The sequence below is a fragment of the Sciurus carolinensis genome, chromosome 13 (assembly GCF_902686445.1).
Source record: "Sciurus carolinensis chromosome 13, mSciCar1.2, whole genome shotgun sequence".
Taxonomy (NCBI): domain Eukaryota; kingdom Metazoa; phylum Chordata; class Mammalia; order Rodentia; family Sciuridae; genus Sciurus; species Sciurus carolinensis.
In genome coordinates this window covers 90,925,705-90,936,426 of record NC_062225.1, presented here as the reverse complement: position 1 = coordinate 90,936,426, position 10,722 = coordinate 90,925,705, and the positions used below count along the sequence as shown (strand labels likewise).

Sequence of the window (10,722 nt, the reverse complement as noted above, 5' to 3'; positions counted from 1 at the left end):
GAGATGCGGACTCCTGTCTGGCTGGGAAAGGAGGGGTCGTTTTGAGAGGTGCCCGGGCTGAACAGCAGCTGCCAGCTCTGTGCCTTTCTCCTGCTTTGTGCTTTCTCCTCCCTCCTTAGACTGAGGCAGGAGCAGCAACTGAAGCGATTCTTGCAGTCCGTCTTTTGTTCAGAAGCAAACCTCTCCTCTCGATGAGCTCTTTGATGTCTGGGCAGCTCTTGCTCTGGCCCTGGAGCGGGCAGACCTGGCCAGTCCTCTTCTCCCCAATTGCTGCATGTATGATCTTTCTCAGCGACTCCGCCATGTCATCCTTCTGAGAGATTCTTTACTAGCAAAACAGGGAAACAAAGCGCATCTTGCTGGGTTGTAGCGTAGAATGTGGCACACAATAGGAGCTTAGTAAAAAGGAACTCTTTCCTCCCATTAATGTGCTCAGCCAGCCCTCCACGTCCACTCTCCACACCCATGCATTCGACCGATGGCAGATAGAAAATATTAAGAAAAAAATTGACTCTGTACTGAACTCATGCAGACTTTTTATCATTCCCTAAAATATACAGTATAGCAATTATTGATCCAGCCTTTACTTTGTCTTAGATAGTGTAAGGAATCTAGAGATACACAGGGGATGTGGGTGGGTTACATGCAAATGCTACCCCATTTCATTCAAGGGACTTTGGGAATCTGCAGATTTTCTATCTACTGGGGTCCGAGACCAATCCCCTGTACATTCAGAAGGTAGACTGTATATCAAGGTGTATCATGCTCCTAATTTATTTAAAGCAAGTATATTCTTTTGGATTAATCATAAAAAGGTCATAAAATGTGGAGATGTGCTTATCTGAAACATTTGAAAACTTAGCAATTGATTTAAAATAAGGAGTTAATATGACAGAGTCTCAGCTCTGCCACTAATTAGCTCTCAGTCTCAGATGCATTGTGTCACTTCCCTGAGTTTCAGTCATAAACAGAGAGTTTTCTCAGAAGTAATTCTAAAATAGTGGACATGAGAGTTACCCTGGGCCAGGGCCTCTGAGGTGCTTGGATCCTGGGGGCACGTGTGAGCGGGCTCCGTCCCTGTCCATATCTCCCGGGTCTAGAGGCCAGGGAAGCAAGTGCTGCTCTGGCCTTGGACACAGCGTGGCTGAGGCTCAGCCGTAGTGCTGGCTGTTCTGTCTTCGGCCCTTCTGCCCTGGACAGACCCCCCTTGCCTTTCCACCTCTCTCCTGGAAACCACCAACACCAAGTGCTGGTTGTTGAATATCCTTCCTGTTCCAAATTCGTTCTGAAAAGCCACATCCTCCCTGCATGAGGGGACAGGCCCATTTCTCTGTGGGGCCTCCCAGCACCACGCAGCCCTGATCCCTGTCAGAGCAGTGAGACCACCACACACTAGGCTGGCAGGAGAGAAAGGGGAGGAAGCCACCCTGGGGTGTGGCAGCAGAGGGTCGATCAGAGGTCCAAGGAGGCTGCGCAGAGCAGAAAGAACAGAGATGGACTTGCCCATTTGGAAGGGACACGAAAGTGTGATCCTGTGAAGCATTGAAAAAAGAGCGGTCTGTGCAAATGGCAGGCCCAAGCTGACCAGAAGACTGGGTCCAGCCACAATTAAAGGCAGGCTGGGCAGGCAGCAGCTGAGGCCCGTGCCCGAGAGCTATTTCAATTGCAGTCTGCAGAAGGGTCTGCTGGCCTGACAGCCAGCTCACCAGGCCGTGTGTCCACAAGGGAAATAATAGCACAGTCGCACTGCTTTGGGCTGCAGAGAGGACAATGGCCCCCAGTGAAAGGAGTTAACCATTCTGGAAGGGGACAAGCAGCCACACGTGGCAATTCAAGATCTTTTGGACGCCGTGAGCGTGCTCTTTAATGGAGCCGCTCTCCTTCAGCTCAGCCTGCAGAAGCGCACCTGCTTCCCATCTGCCACCCGGCACAGCCAGCACCAGATGACTTCACACTGTCACTTTCAGAGTTTTGCTGTGGCCCACCGTGATTTTTCAAGAGAGGATGCCACAGACTGGCTCGTTTTCTTCTCTTTCTGTCTTGCTCTGGAAGATTCTATAAAAATCACATTAAAAAGTGTGTGAGCCAAGCTCTTTCATGCATCAAAGGGAGAAGGTCATAAATGGTATTCATTCCAAGAATCTCAAGCGTGCACCAGCCCTGGATGCGGGGCGCGAAGCCCAGAGGCCCATCGGTCAACATCATCTCCATTGTATTCCCCACGCTGTGTCTGTGCCTGCAAGCTGGGGACAGAGCACTCTCCTCTACCAGAAGAAGGTCACTGTCTGCAGCGGTGTGCAACACAGGGCCATGCAGTGCCATGCCACCCGGTCATCATGCCCACAGCCAGCTCCGTTCAGTGTTGGTGTGGCAGTCCTCCATTTAGGGGGTGTGGGGCATATTCTGTTCTGTGAGCTGGTCTCAGATGGGCCAGGCCCACCTCCTGCTGTCAGTCCCCCAAGTTGGGTCTCTGCCAGAAGCTGATGGGGCACACGGGAGGCCCTCCCTCCGCTCCTCTCGGGTGGAGCTTCAGGGAAGAGCTGCCATATTGGCCCATTTCCCTCTCCCAGGTGCCGGCCTCTTCGTGACCTTGGGGAGCCTGAGAGCAACGCCATCCAGGGTCCCTTCCTCGCCTGCTGTGGCGCAAAGCAGGTAATGACTGTGCTGACCCAGGGACCAGCCCCTCTCCCTGTTCCCTTCTGGGGACTTGCCCCCAACCTGAATATGGACGCAAGGGCACTGTCCATGTGTCCAGCAGCACAAAGGAGCACGAGCCAAACAATCTGTCTGAGCAGCTTCTCTTGAAAAATGACTCTGAGCCCCAAAGCTGTAACGGACCAGGGTTCTCCCCACCAGGAAGCTGCCCCCTGCTGTGCTCCCTATTAGACACCTGCCCCTCCTGCCAGGTCCGCCGTCCGCACCCGCTGCCCTGTGTCCCCTGCACCCCTCCCCCACCTCACTCCCGCCAAGGCTGCCGGTCACACTGCATCTCCACGCACCCCTCCTGATGTTGCCCTTGAGGTCACCTCTTTCTGCTCTCCTGCTGGCTAGGGGGCTGTGGCTAGCTCCATTCTTCAATCACTTGATTATTCCTTTATCAGCCCAGAGCTCACTGGGTCTATGGAACTGGGAAGGCATTTTTAGTATATGCTTTTAATTATTCAGATGAAAGAACCCTGGGCCTAGATTTATTTCTGCTGTCTTAAGAAAAATGGAGACTTAACACAATTCCACTTTGAAAAATCCATACTTAACAAAATTATCATTCACTTAAAGGTATTCAGAAAAAATTGCAGATTGAAAAAGCCTGATGATTTCTAGCATTTCAAGTAAGTTGTGAGTAGTTAGAGTCACTTGTTAACTGTTTGGGAGAGCACAAGCTGATGATTATTTTCACCACTTTTCAGACAACGAAAGGTGTACACTATGTCTAGGGAGCACCTGACTTGGTGGCTGGGAAAAGCAAGCACACGAACAAAGGAGATTTCCCAAGAAAGAGCCTGCTTTCTGAATGGTGCCCAGGAGCATAGGCTCTCAAGGACATGGACAGTCCACTAGCCATCCTCAGGCGGGCCTGCACATGACCATGCGAGTTTGAAGTCAGGGATTTGATGTCACAAACTGCACAGGCACGTGTGCACACACGTGCACACAAATATGGACGTGCACAACCCACTTAGGGGGTCAGAGCAGGAGCCTCCACTTAGGGAAATAGCACACTCTTGCTGATTTGTGGCTCTTGTACCATCTGCACTGGGCTGGGTGTGACACAAGGCTGGCATGGGCATCCTACAGGAGCCAGAATGTGTCTGTTCCCAACTGTGTCCCTTCCCCATTTTCTGGGCCAAGGAGGGGTAGGCACACCTGGAGACCTTACCTGCACGTCCCCCACGGGGCACATTCTCTCATGCTCAGTCCTGTCCACTTTTCCAGGCTCCAGAGCTTGCCATTCCTCACTATCCCTCTTGCTTCCCTTCTTTGCCTAATGTTAAACACCATATTATATATACATATATATATTTAAATATTAATTCATATATATATTTTATACATTTATATTTATATGTTAAGTGTAATATATATATATATATTTTTCTCATTGAAACCTGCATTCATCAGGGTTCTTCAGAGACCAATAGGATACAAGGTAACATACAGAAAGGTTTACGTCTGTAATCCCAGCCACTCCGGAGGGTGAAGCAGGAGCTCCACAAGTTCCAGGCCAGCCTGGGTGACTTCGCCACACCTGAGGATTTCGATCAGTGGTAGAGTGCTTACTTAGCACGTGCAAGGCCCGGGGTTCCAACCCCAGTACTATTGAAGGGAGAGAGAGAGACTTATTAGCAAGGATTGGTTGAAACGATTGTGGAGGCAGAGATCTGGGTCTGCAGCCGGGTCCAGGGCAGCAGGTGGTGAGCTCAGTCTAGACCAAGGCCCATGAGCCAGGAGCTCCAAGGTCCAAGTGCAGAAGCTGATGTCTTGGGTCAAGCAGGGAAAGGGATCCACGCTTCTTTGCCTTTTCCTACTATTCAGTTCCTTAACACATTTGGGGAGGGTGACCTTTTACTCAATCTACCAATTCAAATGCTGACTCCCTCTGGAAACACCCTCAGAGAGACACACCCCAAAATATTGTTTCACCAACCCCTGGGCATCCCTCAGCCCAGTCAAGCCGACCTATCAACATAGTCATCATAGGACCTCAGACTTCGATTTCAAATGTAGGCTGATGGTCATGAAAGTTCATGTCCATCTCATTCCCGCCGTTGATTCCTGACAGTTTCCAAACCCGCTGGTCATCTCTGCCTCGTTTTTCATGGTCCTCCATGTCCACCCATGTAGGGAGCTCCACACTCCACTCTGTCCAGTCCTGCCCCACCCTCATATCTGCCGTTTCTCCATATTGTCCAACTGGGGGTTTTCTCCAGTATTAGGGAGTAAGCTCAGCGCTTCCCACATTCTATGCAAGCACTCTTCTACCGGGCCACACCTCCAGTCCTTTAAAAGTTCAAGAATACAAATAACCCAGTCAACAAATGAGCTAAGGAAATGAAGAGACACTTCACAGAAGAAGATCTACAAGCAATCAACAGATATATGAAAAAATGTTCAACATCTCTAATAATAATAAAGAGAAATGAAAATCAAAACTATTCTAAGATTCCATCTCACCCCAATTAGAATGGCAATTATCAAGAATACAAGCAACAATAGGTGTTGGCAAGGATGTGGGGAAAAAGGTACACTCATACATTGCTGGTGGGGTTGCAAATTAGTGCAGCCACTCTGGAAAGCAGTGTGGAGAGTCCTTAGAAAACTTGGAATGGAACAAGCATTTGACCCAGCTATCCCACTCCTCGGCCTATACCCAAAGGACTTAAAATAAGCATACTACAGAGATGCAGCCACATCAATGTTCATAGCTACTCAATTCACAATAGCTAGATTGTGGAACCAACCTAGATGCCCTTAAATTGATGAATGGATAAAGAAACTGTGGTATATATATATACAATGGAATATTACTCAGCCATAAAGAATAATAAAATTATGGCCTTTGCAGACAAATGGATGAAGTTGGAGAATATCATACTAAGTGAGATAAGCCAATCCCAAAAATCCAAAGGACAAATGATCTTGCTGATAAGCAGATGATGATACATAATGGGGCATGGGAGGGAGACAAGAATGGAGGAAGGAGGGACTATGTAGAGGAAAAAGAGAGGTCAGAGAGGTAGGGGAAGGAAAAATAACAGAATGAATCAAATATCATTACCCTATGTAAATGAATGACTTCACAAATGGTACGCCCCTACTTCATGTACAACCAGAGAAACAAGTTGTACCCCATTTGTTAACAATAAAAAAATAATAATTTCATGTTGGCATGGGGTCAGTCTAATTTGCCCAGGCTGACCTCAAACTTGCAATCCTCCTGCCTCAGCCTTCTGAGGTGCTGGCATTACAGGCAAGGACCACCACACCAGGTCTTTTGCCCTTCTTAATGATGTTCCTATAGTTAGCCCAAATTAGAAATCCAGTCCCTACACACACACACACACATGATTTCCTCCGTTTGTTCCCTGAGTCCTGGTTCTCCTCTGAAGCACCTCGGGAGGACCTCTCCTGCCACTGCCGCTGTCCACACGCAGGCCCAGAGGGTCCTTTCCGTGTGACTGCAGAAGCAGCTGTGGGCTCTCCTGTACCCAGGTTGCTCTTTGCCCTCCCGGTCTTTCCCCGCCTCCAGGTTCACCTGTTCACGTCCGGTGGGCTCGTTGTCCCTCAGGTGCAGAGCAGGCCCCTTGGACCTGAGGCTGTGCTGAGGGCTGTCCCCTCTCCATGCACCCGCAGACCCCTCTCCACCAGGGGGCGCTGTGGGGAGGGGAGGCTCTGCTCAGGGCGGGCCCAGGCCCTCCCTGCCCCTCCGGCCTTGGCTGAGCGGAGCCGCGTGGCCTGCCTGGGACGAGCGTGCCCGCCAGTGCCAGCTCTAGGCTCTGCGATGGCATAATGTTCCCGCCGCCTCGTCCTTTCCAAAGCACCTCCCCGTCCGTCTCCTCCAGGGCCGTGGCTTTTATCCCACTACACGAAGGGGCCAGGGGAGTTCTCACGGCAGCCATGGCGCCCGGGTTCTCCTGGCTGAGGGGAACTGGGACGCTCCCCAACTTTCTGGCCTTCCCTCTCCTGCCCGCCCTGGTTCCTCGAACCCTCGCCCTCTCCTCCCTCGGACCTTGTTGTCTGGCTACTCGTGTCTTCCCGTCTCACCTCTGCTTCTCGCGTGCCCCAGGTCCCTGAGGAGGCCAACTTTCCAAAGCTCGAGAAGGCGACAGCTCAGTCGTGTTGGATAGAGACAGGCGCAGCACCAAGGGTCTCCTTCCATGATTTCCGAATGGCCGGTGGACCTCCGTGCCTCCATGTGAGGCCAGCTTGGCTCTGCCTCCACATCTGCTCCGTACTGCAGATTCGCTATTCCTTTTCTTCATCTCCACCGCCGTGGCGGTCACAGTTGGCACATCCTAGAGGATCAGATTTCAAGTACAGGAAATGTGTCATCAGAGAGCTGATTTAGTCATGTACAAGGCAGCATGATGTCACGGCAGGCTTGTCAATCTTCGGTGGGGAAGGACCCCTGGGTGACTTTTCTGAGGAATACAGTTGGCTCATCTCCAGAGCTGAGGCTGAGGAGGTTGGGGTCTGGTCACAGAGTGGCAGGGGGCCATGTGGGGCTGCTGGAGAATCCACTCTAGATTCCAGTAGGCCTGTGTTCAGAGCTCGCCCAGCGATCCCTCAGGTCTGTAAGGGAAAGGACTGTCCAACTTGTCCAGTTTGGTTCTCAGCTTTTTCTCTTAGCAAACCAACCAAACAAACAGAAGACCTATTTCAAGGGATGTCGTTGGGATTAAATCACATCATTTGAACCACGGGATCATGGAGTGCCAGGGCTCTCACATGCTGATGCTCATGTAAATGGAAGACTGCTTTCTCGGGTGATAGAATGGATATTTCCTAAAGCATAATGAGTCATAAATGAAAATAAATCCACTGGGAAATTAATTGGTTATTTCATTTAGTTTGAAAAATACATGCTGTTAATATATTTCCATCAGTGGAAAGTTTACTGGGATCCCTGTAGAAAATAATTCTAACAATTTATTTTCATTGCAATTGCTACAATGTGACAGAGCAGGTGTCCTGAAACCACTGCCTTTAAAGCTTCCTGCAAATTCTAGACACAGGGCTACAAGGGATACTTAGTCTTTGGCTGAGATCCGCAGCAGCAGTGGCAGCAGCTGAGGTGCACACGGGCTGTCCCAGGTGTGTGCCAAAGGGATCTTCCTTCCTATTTGTCTGCCCGGGGGTTGGGTGCAATGACCATGGGGTTCAAAAGTTGAGACCCTGAGTCCCCTTAAGTCTGAAATCCAAACCTGCTCAGCACTTCTGTTCTACCTGCGTAGTAACCAAGTACTGCAGGCCAGCTTGGCCTTGGCGGGGACACAGGCTGTGCCTACCTGACTTGGGATTGTAATGAAACCGGGTTCTGAGAACCTCCCAGCGCGTCCGTCACTGTGGCGCTCACTCACAGGGGCTGGCACAGAGAATGAAGGCGGTGCACACCCAGATCAAGTGCACTCTGGGAAAATCAGTCTCCTGGAAGATAGGCTGACAACCCGAATCCAGGGTTCATCTGAACGAGTGTGTATAAATTGTTGAAAGACAGAGAAAGGAAATGAGCCATGAGAAAAGACAAAGATCACTTCGAACGCATCACACAGGGTTTGGAGGGGAAAATATAAAACTCCTGGAAAGGAAAACTGTAATAATTAAAATTAAGACAATTTGAATGGGATAAGCAGCACACGTGAGGCACATAAAGAGACTCAGTGGAGCAAGAGTCAGGTTTGAATTCTTTATCGACACAGGGCAACCAGATAACGATGTACACTCAGGGCCGCTGTCGGAGGCCACTCACCTCTAAGAGGAGAACCAAAGGAAGAAATGGAGGAGAGACACTGATGCAGAAGTTATAAAAGAAGAGTTGTTTTTCACAACATACGACAGACTAGAGTCTGGAGCCAAGGGTCTCAATGAGTCCTTGGAAGAAAAAACTCACATAAGTCCGGACATAAACTCATCTTAGTAGAACGGCCCACTACCAAAGATGTGGACATGGTCTTGATGGAAACCAGAGCCTGGGTAACCTTAAGCCTCGAGTGGCCCACACCCCGGCCCCTGCTGTTGCAGGGTACAGAAGTTGGCAGGATTTGGAGGGGCCTGACCCTCTAGGCTGGAGGCAGCGGGGTTCTGCCATCACCAGCCAGGAACGCGCGTCTGCAGCGACCTTTCTGACGTCCTGAGAGCAGGACCTGTCCCAGCTCTGATTGCCTGAGGACAGCAGCCCAGTCATCTCGGGAGGCAAGAACGCACTGGAGTCGTGACTTGTGGAGGCCACATGCTGAAGGACAGTGTTGGACCTCTGTCCTGCTAGAGGACGCTAAGGGCATCTCTGAAGGAGAACCGTGATGGAACCTGTGCTGGGAGGAATCTCCCGCAGATGCCTGGAAAGCTGGGAAGCCGTCCAGGGTAGCCAACGCCTCCTTTGTACCTGCCTCTGCAATGGCGCACCTGGCCGGCCTGTGACGTCAAGTCTTGACCAGGACCTCCGCGGTCCCCACAGGGAGGTTCTGAGGATGCGGAGAGCCAGGGGAGGAGAGAGGGAGAGACACGCGGGGGAGGGGAGAGCCTAGGTGCCCCGCCAAGCCTGTCCGCTGGTCCTGGCAAGCTGAGGCCTGGAGGAGACGGCAGGCGAGCTGCTGCCACGGGGCTGTCCTCACCCCTTCCGTGGAGTACTTCCTGTGCGGTCACTGCCTGGGAGAGCTCTTCCCTGGTCATCTGAAACAAAATCATGCCTTCGTCCACCTCCCTCCGCTCAGCTCTCTGCCTGCTGCCTTCCGTCCGTGGTTGAGGAGGTCATGGCCAGCTCTCACAGAACACCTGTCTGCTGTCACCCCCAGATCTGCACACCACACTGCCATGTTTGTCCCATCGCTGAATGAGAGGGCAGCTCGAGGGCGCTGCCCACCTCCAGGACAGACGGGAGGGCGACTGGCAGAGACTCTGTGGACCAGCGTGACGAAGCCATCACATTCACGCCAGCCTGGATGACCAGAAGCAAGTGGCCTGCATGAGACTCCCCAGAGGAAGGCAGTGCGGCCAAGGGCACAGGCTTAGAGACTCGAGAACAAGCCCAGCCACCTGGGTCAGAGGCTCAGCTCTGCCTGTGAGGGACCTGGTCCTGCATCCACGCCGCTTTGGTTTCTGTTATACAGTGAGTGCTGACACAGTTAGAAGCGTCATTAAGTGGAAAGGAACCCCGGGGACTCCTGAACATCCTCCTCTTTAAAAAAATAAATAAATGAATATGTATGCATTTTGCATTTGTATGGAGGAATAAATAACAAACTACATAAGAAATGGAAGTTACTATTCAGCAATGTGACATCTGAACAGATTTGTACTTTCCTCTAGAAATGTACGTTGCTTTCTCCACTTAAAAATATTCCCCATTCTTTGTTAATACAGTTCACCCAAATCCATATAGGGACCCTGGGACAGAAATTGTGTTTGGAATTCCAGGGGCTCTGTTTTCCATCGCATTTCAATTAGAGACGCCATTTGTCTTGTGCGTTTTATCTCTGGAGACAGTCTCCCATGTGCTGTTGGAAGATAACACTATTCTCAGGTCTCCGAAGTTGCTGGGTTTTACTGTGTGACTCCTAACACCCCATAGGTGTATGTAATCTCACATAACAGAATGTTGTCATGTCTTGTTGACTAATTAAGCTCCCTCGTTCCAAATCTCAGCAGCTGAAAGTTCAAGTGTTCAATGCGGGGGCAGTGAATACAAGAGGAAGCGTGTGGGGAGGCTACTCAGGCCTGCCTGGGCTTTTCTACTTCCCCTGTTTCCCCGTGTCTTACCAGGTGCCGCCTGGTTGAAGATACCAGTGGGCTCCACAGAGCTGGCATGTTGTCCAGACACGAGATGACGCACAACATCACAGGCCAGGAAAGACTGAACTCCCGTGCCTGGCGTGGAGTCTGGGGAGTGCAGTGTGCACACAGCCAGCACTGAGCATCTACTGGGTGCCAGAGATGGCAAAAAAGGCCAGGGCTCTCGTGACCTCTAAGACAAGATTCTTAGCCTTGAAGGACAAGCTCTAGTGGGGA

At 50.9% G+C, this 10,722-nt stretch overlaps 1 long non-coding RNA gene across 1 annotated transcript in view; it reads left to right on the top strand.

Moving 5' to 3' along the window:
* The first annotated feature begins 759 nt into the window (after nucleotides 1–759).
* LOC124963456 (uncharacterized) overlaps nucleotides 760–10,722 on the top strand; it is a 29,364-nt gene continuing 19,401 nt past the window's right edge. The window contains exon 1 of the long non-coding RNA XR_007104741.1: nucleotides 760–2,652. This is a non-coding gene — a long non-coding RNA (uncharacterized LOC124963456). The remainder of the gene's footprint in view (nucleotides 2,653–10,722) is intronic.